This window comes from Misgurnus anguillicaudatus, chromosome 12 (genome assembly GCF_027580225.2).
Source record: "Misgurnus anguillicaudatus chromosome 12, ASM2758022v2, whole genome shotgun sequence".
In the NCBI taxonomy this organism is placed as follows: Eukaryota; Metazoa; Chordata; class Actinopteri; order Cypriniformes; family Cobitidae; genus Misgurnus; species Misgurnus anguillicaudatus.
The window spans coordinates 31,916,690-31,940,416 of record NC_073348.2 but is presented as its reverse complement, the minus strand read 5'-3'; the positions used below and the strand labels follow the sequence as shown (position 1 = coordinate 31,940,416).

The 23,727-nt window shown below is 38.8% G+C and overlaps 1 protein-coding gene across 3 annotated transcripts in view; it reads right to left on the bottom strand.

Annotated features, from left to right (window-relative positions):
* Nucleotides 1–23,178, bottom strand: part of rxfp2a (relaxin family peptide receptor 2a) — a 102,049-nt gene extending 78,871 nt beyond the window's left edge. Inside the window, exons 1-3 of one of the 3 annotated variants that reach the window (XM_073874396.1) lie at nt 23,162–23,178; nt 4,582–4,686; nt 403–535 (exon numbers count right to left, since the gene is read on the bottom strand). The gene's annotated coding sequence lies outside the window, so the exon portion shown is untranslated. Of the gene's footprint in view, nt 1–402; nt 536–4,574; nt 4,687–13,951; nt 14,007–23,161 lie in introns of those variants that run through there. The other 2 variants (XM_073874397.1, XM_073874395.1) reach the window with 2 other exon arrangements.
* Between the last annotated feature and the right edge of the window lie 549 nt (nt 23,179–23,727).

Sequence of the window (23,727 nt, the reverse complement as noted above, 5' to 3'; positions counted from 1 at the left end):
AATATGACCTCATTCGCACTTGCATCTGTGTGGTCTGGCATGCTGTTGCATGTGCACAAAAACTTTACTTTTTGCTGATTCTCATCAGTTTCTCTTTATTTAAATTTGCTATTCATCAAATGTATTATTATTGCGATCACATCCAAAGAATTATTCAAATCGTTATATAAAACTACTCATTTAGAATCAAAATGATGTGCTTTCATAAACAATGCTGATCAAACAGATACAGGAAGGACTACGAATGAACTTGTCATTCCACATTTGTGCCAACATGTTTCAGGTTATCGTTGCTCTGCTTGGCTACCAGAAACATGAGACAAACTCGAAAGATTTCAGCCTAATTTCTTGTGTTATTGGATAGGGGAATGGAGTTAAGATCAATATTTATTTGCCCGTTACCTGATGAAAAAGAGTGGGCTGTGTGTTATCGGGAACCCCAGCGTGGTTAAACACCATATCATGAGGATCGGCACTGCGACATTCGCTACCACCTGTTTGGCTATTCTGTACAGCTGTCCTGCTAAACACCATGCTGTAAAAATACACAAGTATGTTATCACATCTAATTCCAAAATCTGGGAAAACACAGACTGAATGCCATCACAAATAATGACAGTGAATAAAAGGTCTAGTGTGATTGAGTCTCTGACACAGTGTTGTTTCCATAACCATCTGCTAATTGGAAAGATAGCCTAGTAAACATTAGGGGTGGCACGGTTCATGAAAAAAATCCGAACCGTTCGGTTCGCTTGTCTCGGTTCGGAGCGCGTGTGTGCCGTACGGTTCAACGGTTCATGGCATGCGCAATGTAGCCTCATGCCCTGTATGTGACCCCAGATAGCGTGTTTCCCTTTCGCGGATAGCGCGAAGGAAGAGGTGACTGCTGTGGAGAGTGAGTGCTGCCGGTCATGTTACGTGTAGAAATGGCAAGAGGGAGAGAAATGGAAGTCTGCCCGGAGTTGGAGGATGCCCCAGCGTCGTATAAGTTTGGTGTGTGGAAACATTTTTTATTTCATGTTACCTATGATGACAGCGGAAATAAAACAATAGATAGAACTGCAGGCTATGGGTTGAATGTGTTCAAAACAGCCACACGCGACAGCCTTCTCTCCGACCATTTATCTAATCTGATGTAATGAACACTGTTTTACGTCTTTTCGTATTCAGCGCTATTTTTAGCCTTTCATTGATAAAACGAAAGCGGCTGATTTCCGCGTAGTTTCATTTTGCTACCGCGTGAAAGTCGCGCGATCTTATTTCATAAACTGCCCCTTAAAGTAATCAGGACAGAAGTAGTCAAAAGTGGACAAAAGAGACGGATTTAAATATTACAGGTGTAAACGTTATGTTTCTCTCTCGTCCACATATACTCTCTGCAGTAAAAAAGCAGCCTCTCAGTGATAAATCTTAGAGCTACACTGAAGTTGGGATTTTGAGAAATGCAAGTTATCTTTGTGTGCTAAAAAGGCACATAAGTTCATGTAGATGGCAATACACATTCTCTTTTTTGCCAAATAAATGAAAAGCATGTTGAAATCATCAATGTCTTCCCTCTTGCTGTATCAAAATCTCACCTGGCTTTCCTCAGGGATGGTTCCAATAATGTGCTTAAAGTCAAATTCAGTTTGTGCATGATTACATGATATAACTTTTTTAATACTGTATCCTAAATTATGGATAATTAATACATTAATAAGATAATATATTTCTGGAGTGTTAAAAATTAAAAGAAAAAATAACAACAAGAACCGTACTGAACCGAGAACCGTGACCATAGAACCGTGATACGAACCGAACCGAGGGTTTTGTGAACCGTGCCACCCCTAGTAAACATGCATCACCGGGGAAGTGTTACAGTACCAGGCACTATATTGTTAGAAACACACAGCTCTCTGGCATCTAAAGATCAATATTGTGAAAACAGATCAATACAATTCTGTGAAGCATTTCACTGTTTTCAAATAGCATCATGTTAGACTTTCCATTTCATTTTTTTTGTCTCTGTATTAGATGCAATAGTGAGAGCAGAAATTATACGAGGTGAGAGAGAGGTCAACAGTCGGAAAAAGACCACAAGTTGGGACTCAATCTTGGAGCACCATTCCGCAATATGTTGATGCTCAGACCACTTTGACTTGTTTGACATAATTAAAGACCACCTATTGTCCGATTCATGTTTTACATTTGCTTTGGTGTGCAAGTGTGTATTAATACATGTTAATGATATGCAAAAGGTACAAACCCCAAAGGAAACAATGACGTGAGTTATCGTCTCCAACGTACATCTCTTTTCTTGGAGTACAACAAACACACGGATTGTAGGCAACAGTTTACTTCCTGGGATTTGTGATGTAGACAAGACCGACATTATCATAATTTCTCCCGCTTCGGACTCACATCCTGTAAGTTGACTCCTGTTAGCATTGCATTGTGAGCGAATCTTTCAAGCATGGTAAGGAGAGTCACATTTCCTGCTGACATCAGAGGTATTCAGGCCAATCACAACGTACAGATTAGCTGGCCAATCAGGGACACAACGCTTTTCAAATCTTTTCTTCGAGCTACAAAAATGTATGGTATGTGGAAAATATTGCGTTTTTTAACCATAAAACACGTGAACTCGTTGTATTATACTAAATACACAAAATAAAAAAAATTTTTAGCAATGAAATAGATGTTTTTTTAATAAAAACAAGTTGAAATTTTTAAACTTAATTTGTTAAGTTAAACTAACATAAAAAACACTACTGGTGCAGACTAGACGTTTCCATTCTCTAAAAACAGAGTGAGATATGTTTGTGCGAAAGTTGTTGCCATAATGCTATAGGATGTTCTGGTTGGTTGCCAGGGTGTTGCTATGTGACTGCTAAGGTGTTCTGAGTGGTCGATAGAACCATTTTTGGTTCCTCAAAGAACCAGTCAGTCAAAGAAGCAATTTCTTTCATACTTTTTTATAATCTAAAGCAGTGGTTCTCAATTCCAGTCCTTAGGACCCCCCCCCAGATCATTTTAGATATAAAATCACCTGATTTAACTCATCAGGATCCTTAATTAAAGGGGGGGTTTAATGGTATTTCAAGCATTCTGACTTATTAACACAGTTATAGAGTTGTTTCCTCATGCTAAACGTAGGCAAAGTGTCAAAAATGCAGTTGGGCGTGTTTCAGAGTATTTCTGTGCTGAATGCACTTCGCCAGGGTTCGTACAAGTTTCGGCTAATTTTTTTCGATTACGGTTCTAACTGACGTTTCAGGGGTTTTCGATACGTATCACTTCTTTATATGGGCTTCCGCCGGAAAACTTCCCCTGGAAAACCCCGCCCAGCCATCAGTCAGCGGGAGACGCTAGAGCTTGCTAACAGCTTATCACGCCACTCAGCTTTGTTTAATTTCAAAAGTCAACAATGGCACAACAAGAAGTGTGTTTTTGGATGTAAGGAGAAGACATCCAGCCTTATGGAAACAATGGATATAGTTTATTATCCGGGGTAGCAGCGGAGTTTTGCGTGTGTGTTTGATGCGGTGGATTTTCAGAACCGGGTCATAACGAGTTACACGTGGTAAGTAAGACTTCTGTCTTATGTTGGAAATAGGCGCGTGTATATTATATAAATGACACGAACATGTAGTGAATCATAAGTTACAACAGTGTTGTATAGTGTTGCATGACTCGTACTCGCTCCTCCCGTGTTATAACTCCTCCTTCTTCATTTTTTCGTACGTTATCGGAAAGATTCAGTAAAGCTAATCTTTCTTTTATAAATCTGATTAAACTAAAGACTCTTCAGAGATATAAATGATGTCATACTACTCCATAGGTACTCCAGATTAATATCAGAAATGCAGAAACAGCGTGTGTTACGTGAGCTTTAACACATTAACAAGCTGATGAACTGAATCAGGTGTTTTTTATATATGGAGACATCTAAAATGATCTGGGAGGGGGGTCCCAAGGACAGGAATTGAGAACCACTGAACTAAAGGACCTATGTTCAACACAGAGAACCTTTTTTGTGGAACCATTCAGTATCTATGTAGAGTTTTTATTGGTTGCTAGGGGGTCGCTTACTGGCCCAAAAAGCCAAAGGCTGCGTCCGAAACCGCATACTGTACAGTACGTACTGAATGAGATGGAGTACCTACTTACTGACCGTTAAAATAGTAGGTACTGTATAGTATGAATCCTGGTAGTACTACGTACTACATCCGCATACTGTTTTTGGAATACTATGTATTTGGACATACTACTCGCCTTGTCTACTGCTTTTCGCCTACTATATAGTATGGAAGTAGGCGGTTTCGGATGCAGCACAAGCCTCCATAATATTTTGGTCCCTATATGACTTAATCAAAAGATTTTATCATAATAATGACATCATTGGTTGTAATTTAAGATGGGGGCATACCTAATGATTTTCGCACAGATTTTAAATCTAATTTGATCATAACGACTGATCATGGCTAGTCTTTTATAGTTGTGCCCCTACAATCACAGATAAAAATCATTCTTGCTTCATGTGTGTTGAGGCCAATCTTGTTTTAGCAAGTTGTTAGATTTGTCCCCAGCATTACCTTTCACCTCCTGTGACGTAGCTGTATCCTCCACCGCTCAGCCCATATCCGTAACGTTCTCCAAGCTTCACTTGAATCATAACAACTCAGCAGCCTCCGCAGTCAAGGAAGACTAAAAGACAACGATCATACATTACATACAATTGTGCGACTTGTCAATCAGTAATAATTATAAATGTGCAATGATAATGCAGCCCGTGACAAGTGACAGTACTGCGGTACGGCTGAATGTATAAGAATTTTAAGGTGTATTAACACTTTGATAAATCTGTGCCACTGTATCACCATCCTGCAGAGATAAAAGGGCACATTTTTCATAAAAGGACATTAACCGTGCTGAAAGTAATGTATGACTACCAATATAGGTCATACCTGGAGATTCACAAACCTCAAAATGCTCTTATTTTCTTCTCATTGAGGTTGTATTAAAGGGCTGGACTTTCTATGAGTGTAATCTGTAAACGCATTTAACAGATATTACACATCAGCTCGAATTGCAGTCCAAATTTTACTCCGATTTCAGGATTGTGACCTCGTGTGCTTTACCACACAATGAGAGTCCTTTTGTGTGGGCGAAGTTGATTTTCACGTTCCTGTTAGATCACTGCCGGCTTATTCAGCAGATGGTACACGAGATTAATGATGAGCCAAAATGTTACGCCCGTTTTTATAAACGCTTACTTGTTGAACGTGTTTTAAAAATAATCCAACACCTTTATTACCCAATAAAATTAGATTTTTTCCGGTGAATGAATGAAGTCTGTAACCCTTAAAGTAAGGTTAATTGTAGCCGTGTTACAATTGACCCTGCATTAGTTTGTGCCACGCTCACCTACTTATAAAAAAAGTTTTGAATGTTTTGTAATAAAAAATGATATTTGCCCTAAATGCCTGAATATGGTATTGTGTAATATAAATACAATTAATCATGGCGGTTTAGATAAAAAATCATATTCCAAAATACATGTCATTATAGCAAAATTATATATATATATATATATATATATATATATAAAGTTTCACCTGTAGCTAATTTAGTAAACACATCTGTTGGTCATATTTGGGGGAATGGACAGAGGGCCAAAACATTCGTATGGGTTGGAGGATAGGTTGGGAAAAATAGCTGTATACGTCTTTTTGCTTTGTATCTGTAAAGACTCTCAATTTGATCAAAACAGGTTTGTTTTTTCAAACCTTTCGCCTCTAACCAACTGGCTCCGTTCTGGTATGTAACCCATTTTGCTAACAAATTCCTGATGGATAAAATTAAGTCCCGTCTTGCATTTTCTTTATATCTTGTTTCACTTATAATACGTCTGACTGCATACGTTTAAAGGTTTCCAGACAGCGTCTAAACGGGAAGGAATCTGCATAGCTAGTCAAAACATAAAATTACTTTAATTAAAATAAAATTAAATCTGATCAGATTTCGACGATCAACATGATCAACCGAAGGTGCAAAAAAATAAATAAATGAGAAAGCGCAGTTCCTATCTAACTATCAAGAAGCAGCACATTTGTGAGCCTTCCTGTGAAAACCAAGCTAAAGTCATTTTTGTTATGTAATAAATCATCCTGCATAATGAAAAGAACATTTTGTGAAAATATAACCTTGATGGCTTTAATTTTGACTTAGTGAGGTCATGTCAAGATTGAAATCAATGATTGAAATGCTCCAAATCTCATCATTAGATTATAAGACAAGACATGGATTTCACAGACAGGGTCACATTTACGCCAATTTCATAAAATACAAGACAAACACGTTAGTTCATAATTAAGGCCAAATGGATTAAATTAGCCCATGAACCAATAAGCACCCCACCCATTTAAAAAAAACAACAGGTGATATCAAAAGAGACACCTTATTTTACGCAACCCGCAGGCTTTGACAAATCCTCAAACCCCAACAATTCTACCTTCATGGTTCATTCCAAATTCCTTTCTATTACTCCATCCAGGCATTTTGCCACAACAGGACAGAATAGTGGAAAAGTGCCAATGAACGTCTGGGAAAGAGAGGTGGTGAGATCAGGAAGTGAGCAGAGCCAGATTTAAATTCAGGTTGCCCTCCCACAAGCACAGTCATGCCGAGATCCTTTCTATAACTTTTTTGGGTGTCAACCCGCTACATGTTGTCTTTGATCTTTTCCATTATTTCTAACATGTTCGCAGCAGGATTTTAGCAAAGCCTATGTAAACGTTGCTTTTTTATTCCACAAATCCCCGAGAACCTTCAGCATGAAATTGCAGAGGTATGCAATGTTACATCGAGTCAAAAGGAAAATCAATACGAGAACATCCATTAAAGTCTGCTATCGTTGGCTGGAAATGTAGACGTCACTTAAGTTATTTGCTGAGCGTGTTGTTATACAGCTGCATTCCAACATGTGGTCCATTAGAAGGGTGAAAAAGGAACCTCAAGGATTAGAACCGTGATCTCCTCATCAATGATATATAAGAAGAGAGGCTACATCAGGAAATCGCATTGACGTACAATTTTCACCCAAGAGAGAGGGACGTGCCGAAGATTTGCTCTGCTCGGGTCCGGGAGGTTAATAGTTGTAGCTGCCACTGCGAAGGAAATAAAAAAGTTGTAAATCAGAGTAACAGGGGTTGGCACAAAAGCTTTGCAGCGCCCATGAATGAGAGTCTCTCCGGTGGCAGCTGAATGATAAGGTCAGCTAGACATGAAGAAAGAAGGACGGAGGATAGAACAAAACATACTGAGAGCTACAGAACAGCGGATTTGTGGAAGTTATGTTTGTTCAGAGATGTTCACAGCCTGGATGAATGAGATCTCTACACACTCATGCTGAAGATGAAATGTTAGATTCGCAATGGCCTGCAGTGCATAACAATGTATCTTTATGGTAAAATTTAAGCAATGGTTAAGCAAAATTAAAAAAAAGAAATGTAAGCACATACATCAACTGTTATTGTTATTTTGTTATATGAATGGTGATTAAAGAGCATTCATCACAGACAGAAAATTGTTTTACTTTGATTAAAGGATTAGTCAATTTTCTTAAAAAACAAACAAACAGATAATTTTCTCACCACCATGTCATCCAAAATGTTGATGTCTTCTTTGTTCAGTCGAGAAGAAATTATGTTTTGTGAGGAAAACATTCCAGGATTTTTCTCATTTAAATGGACTTTAATGGACCCCAACACTTAACAGTTTTACTGCAGTTTCAAAATACTCTAAACCAGTGTTTCCCAATCCTGGTCCTGTTTTAGATGTCTCCTTGTTTAACACACCTAATTCAACTCATCAGCTTGTTAGGAAGACATGTTTACCATTTTGGAAGGAGGCTGATAAGTTGAATCAGGTGTTTTAAATAAGGAGACATCTAAAACTTTCTGGGAGGGGGTCCTCGAGGACCAGGTTTGGGAAGCACTGCTCTAAACGATCCCAAAAGAGGCACAAGGGTTCCATCCAGCGAAACGAATGTCAATCCTGGCAAGAAAAATACAAAATATGCACTTTTAAACCACAACTTCTCTTCTTCCTCCGGCTTTGTGATGCGCCAGCGCGACCTCACGCAATTCGTAATGACGTCGAAAGGTCACGTGTTACATATATGAAACGCACATTTGCGGACCAATATAAACAATAAACTGACACAAAGACATTAATTAGTATCATTCCACATACAACAACGTCAGAACGGTCCTCTTTCTCCACACTTGTAAACACAGGCGTGTAGTTTCGATACGTCATCCTTGACCTCTTGATGTGATGACGTATTACGTAAGGTCGCGTTGGTGCGTCACAGGACCTGAGGAAGACGAGAAGTTGTGGTTTCAAAAGTACCTTTTTTTTTTCTTGCCAAAAATGACAATCGTTCCGCTAGACAAGACCCTTATGCCTCATTTGAAATCGCTTAGAGTCATTTGAAACAGCAATTTTAAACTGCATTAAAACCGTTTTGGGGTCCATTAAAGTCCATTAAAATTAGAAAAATCCTGGAATGTTTTCTTCAAAAAAAAATTTTCTTCATATAATTTCTTCTCGACTGAACAAAGAAGATATCAACATTTTGGATGACATGGTGGTGAATAAATTATCTGGATTTTTTATCTGAGACAATTGATTAATCCTTTCAAGTTTACGAGGACAAAAAGCAAACAAACTAATCTCCAACAAGGTCACGAAAATGCATTATGCAAGTAAACACAAAATTTGATTTCATTTTGACTTCCACAAAAGCTTACGTTTTATGTAAGAGTGTTTCTAAATAACTTTTTGTGACCAGATGTGTCACCTGTTCTCTGAGGGGGTTTGAAGGGCTTGACTGCACACCACTGCTACTCATTCTGGTTCAGAGATAAAGAAACAGAGAATAAAAGAAAGAGGGGAGGGGGCAGAAGACTAATTTGGGAGACAGGTGTGAAAGTCCTCAGAGGCTTTTCTAAGCTCTTTCATCATTACCAAGGTTCTCGGAGATGGACACTGGATATATGAGGATATTGAGTTTTGGTGGCAGGCGCAGGGCTGGAGGGGTTGGTGGAGACTTTGTGAAGGGAACAGATTATCTGAGGTCAACACCGAACAGGGTCCAATATGAACTTTTTGACAAATCTGCCAATGGCAAGTTTATAAAAAGAATTCACAGGTTATTTCTTTTGAATAGAATAAATCCATCCATCCATCTATATGTGGACAGCTGTGGTGTTCTATTTATTACCACACACAATTTTGATTCATATACATTGACCTAAAAGATTATTAGGAACACCTGTTCAATTTCTTATTGATGCAATTATCTAATCAACCAATCACATGGCAGTTGCTTCAATGCATTTAGGGGTGTCGTCCTGGTCAAGACAAATTTTGATAGTGGCATGGTTGTTGGTGCCAGACGTGCCGTTCTGAGTATTTTACAATCTGCTCAGTTACTTGGATTTTCATGCACAACCATTTCTAGGGTTTACAAAGAATGGTGTGAAAAGGGAAAAACATCCAGTATGAGGCAGTCCTGTGGGCGAAAAATGCCTTGCTGATGCTAAAGGTCAGAGGAGAATGGGCCGACTGATTCAAGCTGATAGAAGAGCAACTTTGACTAAAATAATCACTCGTTACAACGGAGGTATGCAGCAAAGCATTTGTGAAGCCACAACACGCACAACCTTGAGGCTGATGGGCTGCAACAGCAGAAGACCCCACCGGGTAACACTCATCTCCACTACAAACAGAAAAAAGAGTCTACATTTTGCACAAGCTCACCAAAGATTGGACAGTTGTTTTACAAGTCTCGAAAAATGTTGCGTGGTCTGATGAGTCTCGATTTCTGTTGAGACATTCAGATGGTAGAGTCAGAATTTGGTGTAAACAGAATGAGAACATGGATCCATCATGCCTTGTTACCACTGTGCAGGCTGGTGGTGGTGGTGTAATGGTGTGGGGGATGTTTTCTTGGCACACTTTAAGCATTGTTTAAATGCCACGGCCTACCTGAGCATTGTTTCTGACCATGTCTATCCCTTTATGACCACCATGTACCCATCCTCTGATGGCTACTTCCAGCAGGATAATGCACCATGTCACAAAGCTCGAATCATTTCAAATTTGTTTCTTGAACATGACAATGAGTTCACTGTACTAAAATGGCCCCCACAGTCACCAGATCTCAACCCAATAGAGTATCTTTAGGATGTGGTGGAACGGGAGCTTCGTGCCCTGGATGTGCATCACACAAATCTCCATCAACTGCAAGCTGTTATCCTATCAATATGGGCCAACATTTCTAAAGAATGCTTTCAGCACGTTGTTGAATCAATCCCACGTAGAATTAAGGCAGTTCTGAAGATGAAAGGGGGTTAAACACAGTTTTAGTATGGTGTTCCTAATAATCCTAATAAAGTTCCTAAGTGAGTGTACTTTATTCATATGCGATGATTCACACACACATGCAAAAAATGCACCGATGCTGGCTTGCATCCTAGATTTTATTGTGGGGACTAAAACAGTCCACATGTTTTGTTTGGGGTAAGAGTTGACATTACTGTCATGCAAGAAATGCTGATGACAGATCATGACTTGAATTTAACTCTCTCTTTAACTAAAGCCAAAGGTAATCAGGCTTAGACAGCCATCAAAAATCAATATGTTTTTTTGGCGAATCTGAATCAAATCTGTTTCAATTTTTACAGTCTAAACAGCATGAAAAATTATGTTTGGAAAGCACCTCCATATGTAGTTTGAAATAAGACTTTTCTGAAAAGCGTTTGAAATCACATTCATTGCTAGGGGCGCAGTCTGTACGTAACCTCATACCAGGTCTACAATAAAGCTTTGTCATAAAATCAAAAAATGTTTTGCTCACTCTTTTGCTCAGTCTTTCCTTATTTTTGGCACAGTAAAAATACTTGACTTTTTAAAGATGCACGGCAAGATTGCGCAGATGCCCAAGTACATCATTACTTAAGCAACATATTTTGACAACACTACTAATCAGACTTCATTACTTGCAAATGTGCCAGTTCTAAAAATCTGATTTCAAATCAAAACACATTTGTGTGCAGTGTAAACAAAATCAGACTTAAAGCGATGTTCCAGCCAAATATCAAAATTGCTCCTTTATTTACTCACCCTCAAGCCATCCGAGATACACACGTCCATCATTTTTCAGACAAACACATTTGGAGTTATTTTAGTAAATGTCCCTGCTTTTCCAAGCTTTAATGGTAAAAAAGGGATCAGGAAACAACTTCTGACTTTGAAGCCCAAAACCTTCACATCTTATGTTCTTCACATCCTTCACAAAGTAATCCAATTGGTTAATAACGGTCTTCTGCGGGTAATCGATGCAATTTTGTAAGAAAAATATCCATATTTTAAACTTTATAAACTATAATAACTAGCTTTCGGTAACAATGGCATCATGAACTCACTCGATACATGAAGGGGTCGCACACCGGACGAGAAGCACCGCGCTATGAATCTAAAAACAGGACATATTATTTTCTATGAATGTACAAACACCAGCAGCATCTGGACACTGCTCAAATCCCTGTCGCGCTACAGAGCGCCACTCACATAGTTTAACATTAAATAACATCATATTTGTCCCAAATCGTTATCGATTACCATTGGCTGCTAGCGTATATTTAGCATTATATTTAGCATTAATGTGCACTTCCGGTGCATGATACCTTTTGAGTTGTCCTACACGTGACGGCACGCTTTTCATCCTGTGTGCGAACTCCTTGAGAGTCACTGTGCAACGTACCCATGGCAATGATCGCTCACTACGCTGGGATTTTCACACACAACCATTTCTAGGGTTTACAAAGAATGGTGTGAAAAGGGAAAAACATCCAGTAAGCGGCAGTCCTGTAGGCGAAAATGCCTAGAGGTCAGAGGAGAATGGGCCGACTGATTCAAGCTGATAAAAAGCAACTTTGACTGAAATAACCACTCGTTACAACCGAGGTATGCAGCAAAGCATTTGTGAAGCCACAACACGCACAACCTTGAGGCGAATGGGCTACAACAGCAGAAAACCCCACGGGGTACCACTCATCTCCACTTCAAATAGGAAAAATAGGCTACAATTGGAACAAGCTCACCAAAATTGGACAGTTGAAGACTGTAAAATTGTTGTCTGGTCTGAAGAGTCTCGATTTCTGTTGAGACGTTCAGATGTTAGAGTCATTATTTGGCATAAACAGAATGAAAACATGGATCCATCATGCCTTGTTACCACTGTGCAGGCTGCAATGGGTTAATAAAGGTATTCTGCGGGTAATCGATGCAATTTTGTAAGAAAAATATCCATATTTAAACTTTATAAACTATAATAACTAGCTTCTGGTAACAACGCCATCATGGACTCACACGATTCATGAAAGGGGTCGCACACCTGACGAGAAGCGCTGCGTCGTGCCATGAATCTAAAAACAAGACACATTATATTCTATGAATGTACGCACACCAGCAGCATCTGGACACTATAAGCGCTATATAGTTTAACATTAAATAACATCATATTTGTCCCAAATCGTTAACTTGGCTGCTAACGTATATTTTGCATTTTGAAGTAGATGCTATCTGACTAAGCTTAATGTGCACGTTCGGTGTACGATATCTCAGAGTTGTCCTAGACGCGACACGACACTTTTCGTCCGGTGTGCGACCCCCTTGAGAGTTACTGCGCAACGTACCCATGGCAATGTTCGCTCACTACGCTAAAACTCTCACGCGAATCACGTAAGTTCAAGACGCCATCGCCACCGGAAGATAGCCACTACAGCCTACAAAGGTTGAAATATGGATTTTTTTACACGATGATATCGATTACCCCAGAAGAGCTTTATTAACCACTAACTTGCAAAGGATGTTATCCAGGATGTCATTCTTTAATAGTTGATGATTGGCTTGTTTTACTGTAAGACGGGATTTCTTTTGCTAGAGCAGACATATTGACCGTCGTGATATCTTAAGTCAGACTATAAATAAAACACTTTCTCAAAGTTTGACATCGAGCTGTTTTCCATTTGAAGTCATTTAGCACAGCAAACCCGAGAAGACAAGCGCGAGTCATCCGTCCATGTAAATGTGAAAGCACGTTGTACTTTTCAATGCTTTAGGTCACAGACAGGTACGATACGAGCCTTTATGTTCTTAAAGAATTTGAAAATGTTTCATCTGTTTTTTTAGTCTCACCCATTGTGTTTTTCATACTTTTATAAGCTAAGAGAAAGCTAATACGGTTTGACATGCTGCCGCTTGTCTAGACGCAGTAATTGATTTGAAACTTAATTTTAAGAAGCGGTTGCACGTTCCTCCGAGGCTACGATGACTAAAAGGTGAAAACGATCTGAGCAGATGTAAAGACAAACCTATTTTGGTGTCGGGACTCCCGGGAGAATTGTGGGTATATACAGTACTGTGCAAAAGCCTTAGGCCACCATGCCACAATTAGATTTGTTGTTTTTGCAGTGTTATAGTGATCGTATATAATTGTTTCTCAGTCTCTTTAATAGAATACAACCAGAAAATAGAGGAAATGTGTATGTAGTATTAAAAACTGTATAAAAAAGTAAACTGATGTGTCAAGTTTTTAGGATAAACTCCCCTTCCACTTGAGCAATAGCATGAAACTGCAGGATCTCTTGAACCTATAAAACTAAATCCTAATTTCTAATTTTAAAGAAATTTGTCTTTTTACTTCATTCTGCTCAAAAACGCTCAAGATGTGTTTTGTGCCAAAAGAGGTCACACTAAACGCAGACGATGCCTAAAGAAGACATTTAGTCCTGAACATTTTATTTGTATATATTTTTAGTATTTTTTGTTTGTATCTTAATAAAAAGTTTGAAAAATAAATATGGATGGACATTAAAACTTCTAAAACTTTTGCACTTACTGTATATGGATCTGCGATGTCACTGAATATCACCTCGTCTGTTTCACTAGATGAACTGCGAATATACAAATGAAATAAATCAGGTTAAGGGAGAATTGAATTGACTTAGTGGTTATTGTAACACCTTTTAATAATTTAATTAAAAATGAACACTGCTGTATGTATCCAAAGAGAACAAAGAATTGCAAACAAACATTTTTCAGATGTTTAATCTGTGCTTATGATCTTTTTAACTCCACAAAAAAAGGGTTTTAATGCTCCCCTGGGCCTGTTTATAAAATCAAACACTAAACATAATCATGCAAATCGGTGCAATTATATCTGACCAGCCGTAAAATGGCTCCCGGAATATAAAACAGCATTTATACCTGTCGTTTTACACAGAAGTCCGACACCAAAGAAGGGAGTGGAGGTTTGGGGAGGGTGTTAATTGACTATCTCTGAAACTAGAGTACTGTGTTTCTGCAAAGCTATAATGAATCGTGGGTTACAATCCATACAATCAATTTAAATCAAATTTACGACTACTTGCTGACAAAAACTTTGTGTGAGCTGAGTCTCAAAGTGACTAGTTATTATTCTCTTCTATCATTGTCTTACTGTAATGCACCCGACGGACACATTTGTGCTTTGATGAATTGCACAAGGCTTAATCTTTAAACAAGACTGATTGATCCATTCCATCCAAAACACCCTGTTTCTCAAAATTTGGGGAAATATTTCTAACAAGCAAAGATGTCTTATAATGTATTATATAAACGTAGATAATGTGAGTTTAACTTAAATATGCATTGTGTAACATTTAAAAGGATCTCTTGACAGAAATTAAATATAATATATATAACTATGGGGTGGTTTCCCGGACAGGAATTAACTTAGAATTAACTAGATCTTAGTTTAATTAGGAAGTTTTAGTAATGCCTTACTAAAAACATTACTTGTGTGCATTTTGAGGCAAAACAAAGGGCACATATGTGTTTTAAGATAAATCAGTGCAAGTTGCTTTCAGATTGGACAGCTCTTACATTTATTTTAGTCTAGGAATAGTCTAATCCCTGTATGGGAAACCGCCCTAAGTATAAGTTAAGTATAATCTTTTGACGTGTCTGTTGCATTTTGTTGAGGTATTCAACTTATTTGACATAGTATTAACACTTAATATGACATTGAAATGACAGTTTAATGTAATGTTAACCAATAAAGCTTGGTTGATTCTTCTCAAGTTCGACAAGTTCGGTATTTTAGCCCTGTTTTCAGATTGTTTATGATGAAGTAGAACGGACTGAAATTTGGACATATGATGCTGGCCCGAGAATTTTTGGGTGTTTGTTGTATCACCTCCACAATGGGTGCATAGGTGCACTGGAACAATCCTTCCTAAAATGCATTAAACTTACGTTTACAAAGACGTGAAACCACTGATATGCTCACACAAAAATCGCTGCAAAAGATGCTTTCCAACAGGTGTTTTACCATTCGTTGTAAACGTGTGGACCTATTTTTCCAGACGCCTCACACCCGTACATTCTTCCGTTGAGAGCTTGAATAATTGACACTCCAGCCCAGTTGGTGGCGATAATCCGCCTTTGCCAATTGCAAGAATACAAACAACGTTCCCGGTGGCGGAGTAATACCGTACCTCACAGCACATCTAATACAAGTCAATGGAGTTGGACAAAAACTACGATAAAACCCGTTGGAAAGCATCTTTTGCAGCGATTTTGGTGTGAGCATCAGTGAACACCCCTGACCACTCGGTGAGTTTCAAGTCTTTGTAAACAAAAGTTTAATGCATTTTAGGAAGGATTGTTCCAGTGCACCTATGCAGCAATTTTAGAGGTGGGAGGGAAAATTCTCGGACCAGCATCATATGTCTAATTTTCAGTCAACTGTTCTATTTCATCACAGACAATCTGAAAACAGGGCTTTAAGTGTAAAATACCAAACTTGTCCTTTAAGTTTGATAATTATTCTGCTATGTCATGTCTATTACATATTTATGACAAGTTATGATGTCTTAGTTTATGACAAGTTGTCATAACAAAAACATCTAAAAAAAATAGATGAAATCTAAATCTAAAATCTAAAAATCTAAAATGACATAATTGAACAAATGACACTTAATCAAGTTCTGGACAAGAAACCAAATAGATGGCATCATTGCAATATTATACAAAAACATAGTTTGCGAAAAGTGTATTAATTTGTCTCTTATTAAATTGGCTTTTAAATGTGTACATAATCTTGCTCCAGATATTATATGCCAATTAATATTGAAACAGGGTAGTAAGGGGATCACTACAAGAGCTATAACTAATCAGAATTGCATAGTACCAAAGAGAAAAACTAAATTTGCACAATCCACATTTTCAGTTCAAGGTACAATGCTATGGAACAGCCTGCCAACTGAACTGAAAATGCAAACAAAGTTGAACATTTCTCAAAGAAATTGGAAAAAGTGGTTCAAACTAAAGTTGTGAACACTGATCACAGTCACAGTCTCAACTTTCACATCTGTTTTTTGTGTGATTTATTGTTTTATTGTTGTTAAAAAAGCCTAACCAGGGACTGGGGCTGCAAATTAGCCTTTGGCTAGAAGCCTATATGTAGAGCATCAGCTGCTTGAAATTGTTGTAATGCATACTGCACTGTCCCTGTTAAATAAACCAATAAATAAACTAGTACTATATACTACAGAGGGCTGCACATTAAATCGCATACAATTGTCATGTGCATCTCCTTAGTTAGCCGGTTCCTTGATTAGTAGTAAATCGCCATCACCTGCTTTCAGATGGAGCGGCATTTACTACACAAAGCCAAAGTTCATTGACAAAATATCACATTCATTATTGCATGACAGGTGATACGTCTTTCATGGGTCCTATGAAAACATAACTGCAACACATGTCTGATGTCAAAGCTTGGACGATATAGTATTTGGATAAAAACTAAAGTACCAAGTGTTCCTACTTCATTAGTTCATGTTAGTTCACGGTGCATTAACTAACGTTAACCAAATTTTAATAAAGTATTAGTAATTGTTGAAATTTACATTAATAAAGATTAATAAATGCTGCACAAGTGCAGTTCATCATTAGTTCATGTTAACTAATGCAGTTAACTAATGTTAACTAATGAACATTATAATAAAGTGTTACCATTAGGTTTAGTAGGACTTCCGTTAATTCACTGTTGAATTAATTTTTGTATGCTCCATGTGGGCATTTTAAAGGATAGTTCACCCAAAAATGAAAATTCTGTCATTATTTACTCACTCTCATGTTTTTACAAACCTGTATACATTTTTATTGTTCTGAGGAACACAAAGGAAGATATTTTGAGTAATGTTTGTAACCAAACCGATCGTGGACCCCGTTCACTTCCATAGTAGGAAAAAGAATACTAATGGAAGTAAATGGGGTCCACAAACGGTTTGTATATAAACATATCTCAAAATATCATTTGTGTTCATCAGAACAAAGAAATGTATACAGGTTTGTAACATGATGAGAGTAAGTAAATGATTACAGAATTTTCATTTTTGGGTGAACTATCCCTTTAAGAGTCAGATTTTTAGGAAATTTGAACTCATAGGCCTCAGATTATCTTTCAAAAACTGAAAAGAACATTAAATCAAATAGGAAATTTGGCATTACGAATAAGGCAGTGCCTTATTAAGGAATAAAATAATTAAAGTGGGAAAACCCAACGCTAACTGTCTAACAGCGAGATCAATTTAGCGTGACCTTCTCTTGGCAACCTCTTCTGAACAGTTTATCATCGTTTATTATCGCACATGGCTGCAAGCTTGTAAAAAGTCTGCCTGCACAACCAGGCGTGTAAGCGCTTCTGATACATACAGTACGCTGGCGGGGAAGTAGGTGTTGACAGTTGTAGGCCAGTTTCTTGCAGAGGCCGGGTCACCTGGCTCTAAGCAGAACTCATTCACGCCATTAAAAAGCGAGACCTCCTCCCTCCTCCCAAATGTAGAGGGCAATCTAAAACATCAATAGGATGAGAAGAGCAGGAGCATTTTTGGTTAACCAAAAAATCAATGCCCATTGAAAGGATGAAACCTCAAGAGTATAACTAAAAGATATTCACTTCAGAGAAAAACAAAGTATTTTAAGGAACAAAGCGATACAAGTCGGGACTTTGTAACTAATGCTGTGAAAATAAACAGAGGTTCACTTGAGGATTGTAGTTTTTCGAAGCCTATCGACTTGCAACTTGAATGCATCTCCATGCAATGGTCTCATGACAGATTTTTCACGTTTTTGACAAAACTATACCTTTTTAATTTGGATACACAACAATCAGACGTCAAATACTCGAAGCTTTAAGTCAATACGTTTATTTAAATAAATGAAATACTAAAAAGAACAAAATAAATAAATAAGTAAAGCATGTTGTCTTTTTTCTGAACATTTCATTTCTCCAGTGTAAGACCAGAGAGAGCCTCTTACAGACCTGCATCAATGGAGACCACAAAAGTAGCACTGAGAGTTCTTTCTGGAACACACCGTCTCATTTTTATTAGCGAGTGAGACGAGACGGAGAAAGGAGGAAAGAGTCTTTCAATGTCACACAATTCAAAACTCTAATGATGACGCAGTACCTCATCGAGATATATATACACTGATATTCTTGTGTGTAGGCAGATATCAAATTAGTTCAACGGCAGACGCTTTGTTTTGAGACGTGACACTCAAGGGTGAGAAAGTGCGTTACATAAGCCCCAAAGAGCAGATTTAAGAGATTTTGAGGGGATAAAAAGGCTATTATTTGTGTGAGGGTCATTTGTGGAAAAATAATGCCTTAAAGAAATCGACTGAGAGTTTTGTTCAAATTCGTTCAATTTGTCATTATGGGTTCAAAAACATCTCCAGTAGATGCATTGGAGATACTGCTTTTTAAGGGAAACTGTGAATGCTAGTATGCTACCATTGAAAATAATGAATAATTAACATACACAGGGCCGGCCCATCCAACAGGCAATACAGGCATTTACCTGGGGCCCCACGACAAGACGAGGGCCCTCCATGCATAATTTTTTTTTGTCATTGCACAAATCTCACAGACGCGATCGGCGTGCTTTACGCACTGCATGCGCAGGGACCTTATTGATTAAAATATGGAAATTCTACACTTAAATATATATTTTCATTTTTGTCTGTTTTAATTTCACTTGTCAAATATCATTGCCATTAAATTTTTTACACCAGTGGGGCCCATTTTCAAGGTCTCGCGGCCTAGGGCCCCATAACCCCAAGGGCCTGCCCTGAACATACAAACATTATAGGCCCTTGTTCCTTGTTAAAGGGGCTGTATGTAACATTGACCTCTAGCGGTTGAACTTGTTATCGCAGTTTAAATGTAAAGTATAGAGGGTATGCATTGACGTCACTTTTCCACGTGACCACGCAGGAGAGCCCTGTTGAGTGGCAAAGCATTCAACAAAATGGCTGATTTTCATAGCAGCTGCTGCGAAAACGCCAGTTAAACTGACTATAATCAGCTTAAATTGAATTTAGTTGTCCTTAACAGTGACCCTATAACAACTTGCCAAACAACCAGTAGTCTGTAGACATTGGCATATGGCCAGACATTGCTTTTCCTGACATATGTGTTTATCTTGCCTATTAAACCATCCCACCTTTGTAAAACATGAGGCTCATCATAATGGATTTTTTTTTTTTAATGAAGGCTCACTGACAAAACTTTGTAATTACACAGAATAAGAGTATTCATTCGTTGGTGTGTTTTTATAGGATTTTTTATCCCAAAATTTGACCTGACATATGGTTAGTGCTACTGATTTACTTCTCCTTTGAGTGTTTTTTGCAGTCCGCTCCAAATTTTGTTGAATCTGTTAGCACAGTTGATCACACAACTACTTTTCCCATTTTAGATGCGTTTTTCACGCTATGCTAATGGGGTCGCTCAGACTTTTGCCACTCAGTGGGCGTAACCGCAGTCACTTTTGCCAGAGGTGACGTTACGTGCATACTCTATTGAATATGTTTTCCCTGCCCTCTCTCGGGTTGCCAGACACAAACAGGAGCACATCTGACGATAGGTTTATCTGCTCATTATTACGTTTTATGTTGTCTGCAAATTACAAGCCCCCACGTGTAGATTTTTATAACTCAATCTGGGGCTCATTTCAGGGGTCGCATTTATGGGCCATTGTGGTGTCATTCAAGCTACCGTAATAACTGGCAACCAAGTTGACGAAATACACTATTAGGTAAATTGGCAGTGGGCAGGATCACACAGACAAAACAAAAACAGACCTTGCAACACGAAAGATGGATTTCTGGCTACAGCATGAAATTCATGTTTCCTAAATATCTACAAATGTATTTAAGTATTATTTTTTTGTTAAGTACAGTCAAAAACATACATGCAGCTCAGCTCCTTTAACTCTCTCACCTCACGTTAAAGGTCAATCGTGAAATCCAATTTGGGCGGCTCATAATTCAAGCGTTCTGAGAGTGCCGATAAAAACCATGTATTAAAATCTAAACCAGCAGCTCGTGGTGGAGATACGCAAGCACACAGATGAAATCTGACCACTTAGCCAGTGGGCAGCTGAGGGCCCAGCCAACCATGAAGTCAGGATATGTGAAGCTGAAGGAGGTTTCTGATAAAGCATTGACTGTGGGTTCCTCGTCATGGAGGGGTCTACCCAAAAACCACTCCTGTAAAAAAAGGCACTCTGGTGAGATCAAGAGGTTTAATCTGCCAAAGTCTGTTTCTAGACGCCGTTTCATTACTGCGAGTCTGCAGGAGACGGCTTTTTGTATTCTGTTGACCCATCTACTGTTTCTCCAGGGAAAGTCGAGTAATGGAGGAGAACTTGACAGAGGTCCTTCGGCACTTCTATGATTAATTTCTCATGGCCTAAATATCTTGCGGCGCGACATGACACTTCGTTGTCAATTTAGTGGAAATGAGACACAGAACAAGCAGTCCAGTACGCTTTTTATGCAAGATCCAAAAACAGCTGTAGTCTATAAAAAATTTTAATCTGCTGACACGGTATAGTGTTGGATGGTGCTTTTTCCTGTAGACACGCAATTATTTATTCATATACCTGATGCAAATAATGCACAGCAAAAAACATCCAAAACCTAAAATTATGCACAGAGGATCCATTACATATGACAACCCCCATCCAACACCAATCAGTCTACCTGGCAACCGAACAATGGCACAGGCACAGTTCATAGTGCAAAATATACACTCACCTAAAGGATTATTAGGAACACCTGTTCAATTTCTCATTAATGCAATTAACTAATCAACCATGCATTTAGGGGTGTGGTCCTGATCAGGAAAATCTCCTGAACTCCAAACTAAATGTCATAAGGGGAAAGAAAGGTGATTTAAGCAATTTTTGAGCGTAGCATGGTTGTTTGTGCCAGACGGGCCGGTCTGAGTATTTCACAATCTGCTCAGTAACTGGGATTGTGTGAAAAGGGAAAAACATACAGTATGAGGCAGTCCTGTTGGCGAAAATGCCTTGTTGATGCTAGAGGTCAGAGGAGAATGGGCCGACTGATTCAAACTGATAGAAGAGCAACTTTGACTGAAATAACCACTCGTTACAACCGAGGAATGCAGCAAAGCATTTGTGAAGCCACAACACGCACAACCTTGAGGCGAATTGGCTACAACAGCAGAAGACCCAACCGGGTACCACTCATCTTCACTACAAATAGAAAAAGAGGCTACAATTTGCACGAGCTCACCAAAATTGGACAGTTGAAGACTGGAAAATTGTTGCCTGGTCTGATGTGTCTCGATTTTTGTTTAGACATTCAGATGGTAGAGTCAGAATTTGGCGTAAACAGAATGAGAACATGGATCCATCATGCCTTGTTACCACTGTGGAGGATGGTGGTGGTGGTGTAATGTGTGGGGGATGTTTTCTTGGCATACTTTAGGCCCCTTAGTGCCAATTGGGCATCATTTAAATGCCACAGCCTACCTGAGCATTGTTTCTGACCATGTCCTTCCCTTTATGACCACCATGTACCCATCCTCTGATGGCTACTTCCAGCAGGATAATGCACCATGTCACAAAGCTCGACTCAATTCAAATTGGTTTCTTGAACATGACAATGAGTTCACTGTACTAAACCCCCCCCCCCCACGTCACCAGATCTCAACCCAATAGAGCCTCTTTGGGATGTGGTGGAACGGGATTTCAATAGATGACCAGTTGTGATGGCATGGCATCTTGGAACTTCAATCTCCAAAAAAGGTGCGCCTTGTGGGTTGTTTGCGTGCCACTGAAGTGAATCCATATTAAAAGTGGGGCATGGATGGACAAATGACACACCGGCGTCCAGCTGCAAGGGGAGAAGAGACGGTCACCCATTATTCACAGCGACCGCAGGGCCACAGTGTGACAAATCACCAGCAACTACAACAGTGGTGACCAGAGCAATGTGTCACAGTACACAGTTCATTGCACCTTCTGCGTATGGTCCTGCGTAGCAGATGACCCAGCCAGGTCCCCATGCTAACTGCACACCATCACCAAAAATGCATGAAAGAGGCATGAGATCATTGTGATTGGGCCATGGGTGGTTGGAAGAAAGTGGTCTTGTCTGACGATTTAAAATGATGGAACTATCTCTTTGATTTAAAAAATAAAAATAATTAGTAATGATGAATATAACATGAAACAAGAATAATAAATGCTGTATCAGTACAGTTACTTCATTATCATTTTATAGTCTTTTCTCTCCAAAGCCATCTGAGTCCATGCTAAAATCTCCACTTCAGAAAGTCTTTTTTTATTACATTTTGTACGGGGGAAACACAGGTGACATTGCAGACAATCAAAAAAGAACTGATTTGTGGATGAATCCCTGATGACTAGATTTCTCAAAGAAAGGTGACGTAGCACATGCCGTGTGCCCTCGACAGACATGCAAACTCAGCTGAGGAAGTAAAATGATGCTAGCTTGCTCAGATGAGCTGTACATCTCCATCTTCAGCAGAAATGACACGCATTTAGTTTCAGTGACATGATTAATGTTCAGCATTCTCACCCAATAACAAGCTCTGCTTCACATCAAATGTTTATTGCTGTACAAATGTTACGGTAAATTAAGCGTGACGTCTTGATATTGCACTTTTGCAGCGGCAACAACATCAGCATCTGAAAATCAGATGCCACAATCTGACCCTCACCTGCTCAGCACAAAACTCACTCAGCATCTGCAGAAGATCATTTTCATGCTCCTCTTCCAAAAACACATCCATAATAGCACAGAGATGCAAGGCTGAAAACATGAAAGGAATGTTAAGTCTAAATGCAAAATATGTAATTTATGCCGTGTATTTTGTTTTCATTTACGTTGTACTTACCGCTGCAATATAGGAAAAATGCCCTCATGTTTCCATCATAGTCTGATAGCTACGGTACTTCATAAAGTCTGTGTAAAGCCATTGCAGAAAATTGTTTCTAAATACATTATAAAATGTTAGAACTGCTAAAACAGGTTACAAAGACTGTTAACTATGTAATAGCTTACGGAATTGTGGAGTTACATCATCGTTTTCTGACTTAGAGACATCGAGCATGGCCCCGCCCCTAACAAAATCGCGAGCATTCGTTTGGGTATTTTATCGGACGCACGTGCGTTGTCGCGGTTACGCGTCTGGGTGGAACGCAACTTTCGGTCTCTGTATGTTTATGTTGTTACTACCAAACCGTCGGCGAATTTGAGAGAGACAAGGCAGCTTTCCCGCGAGTG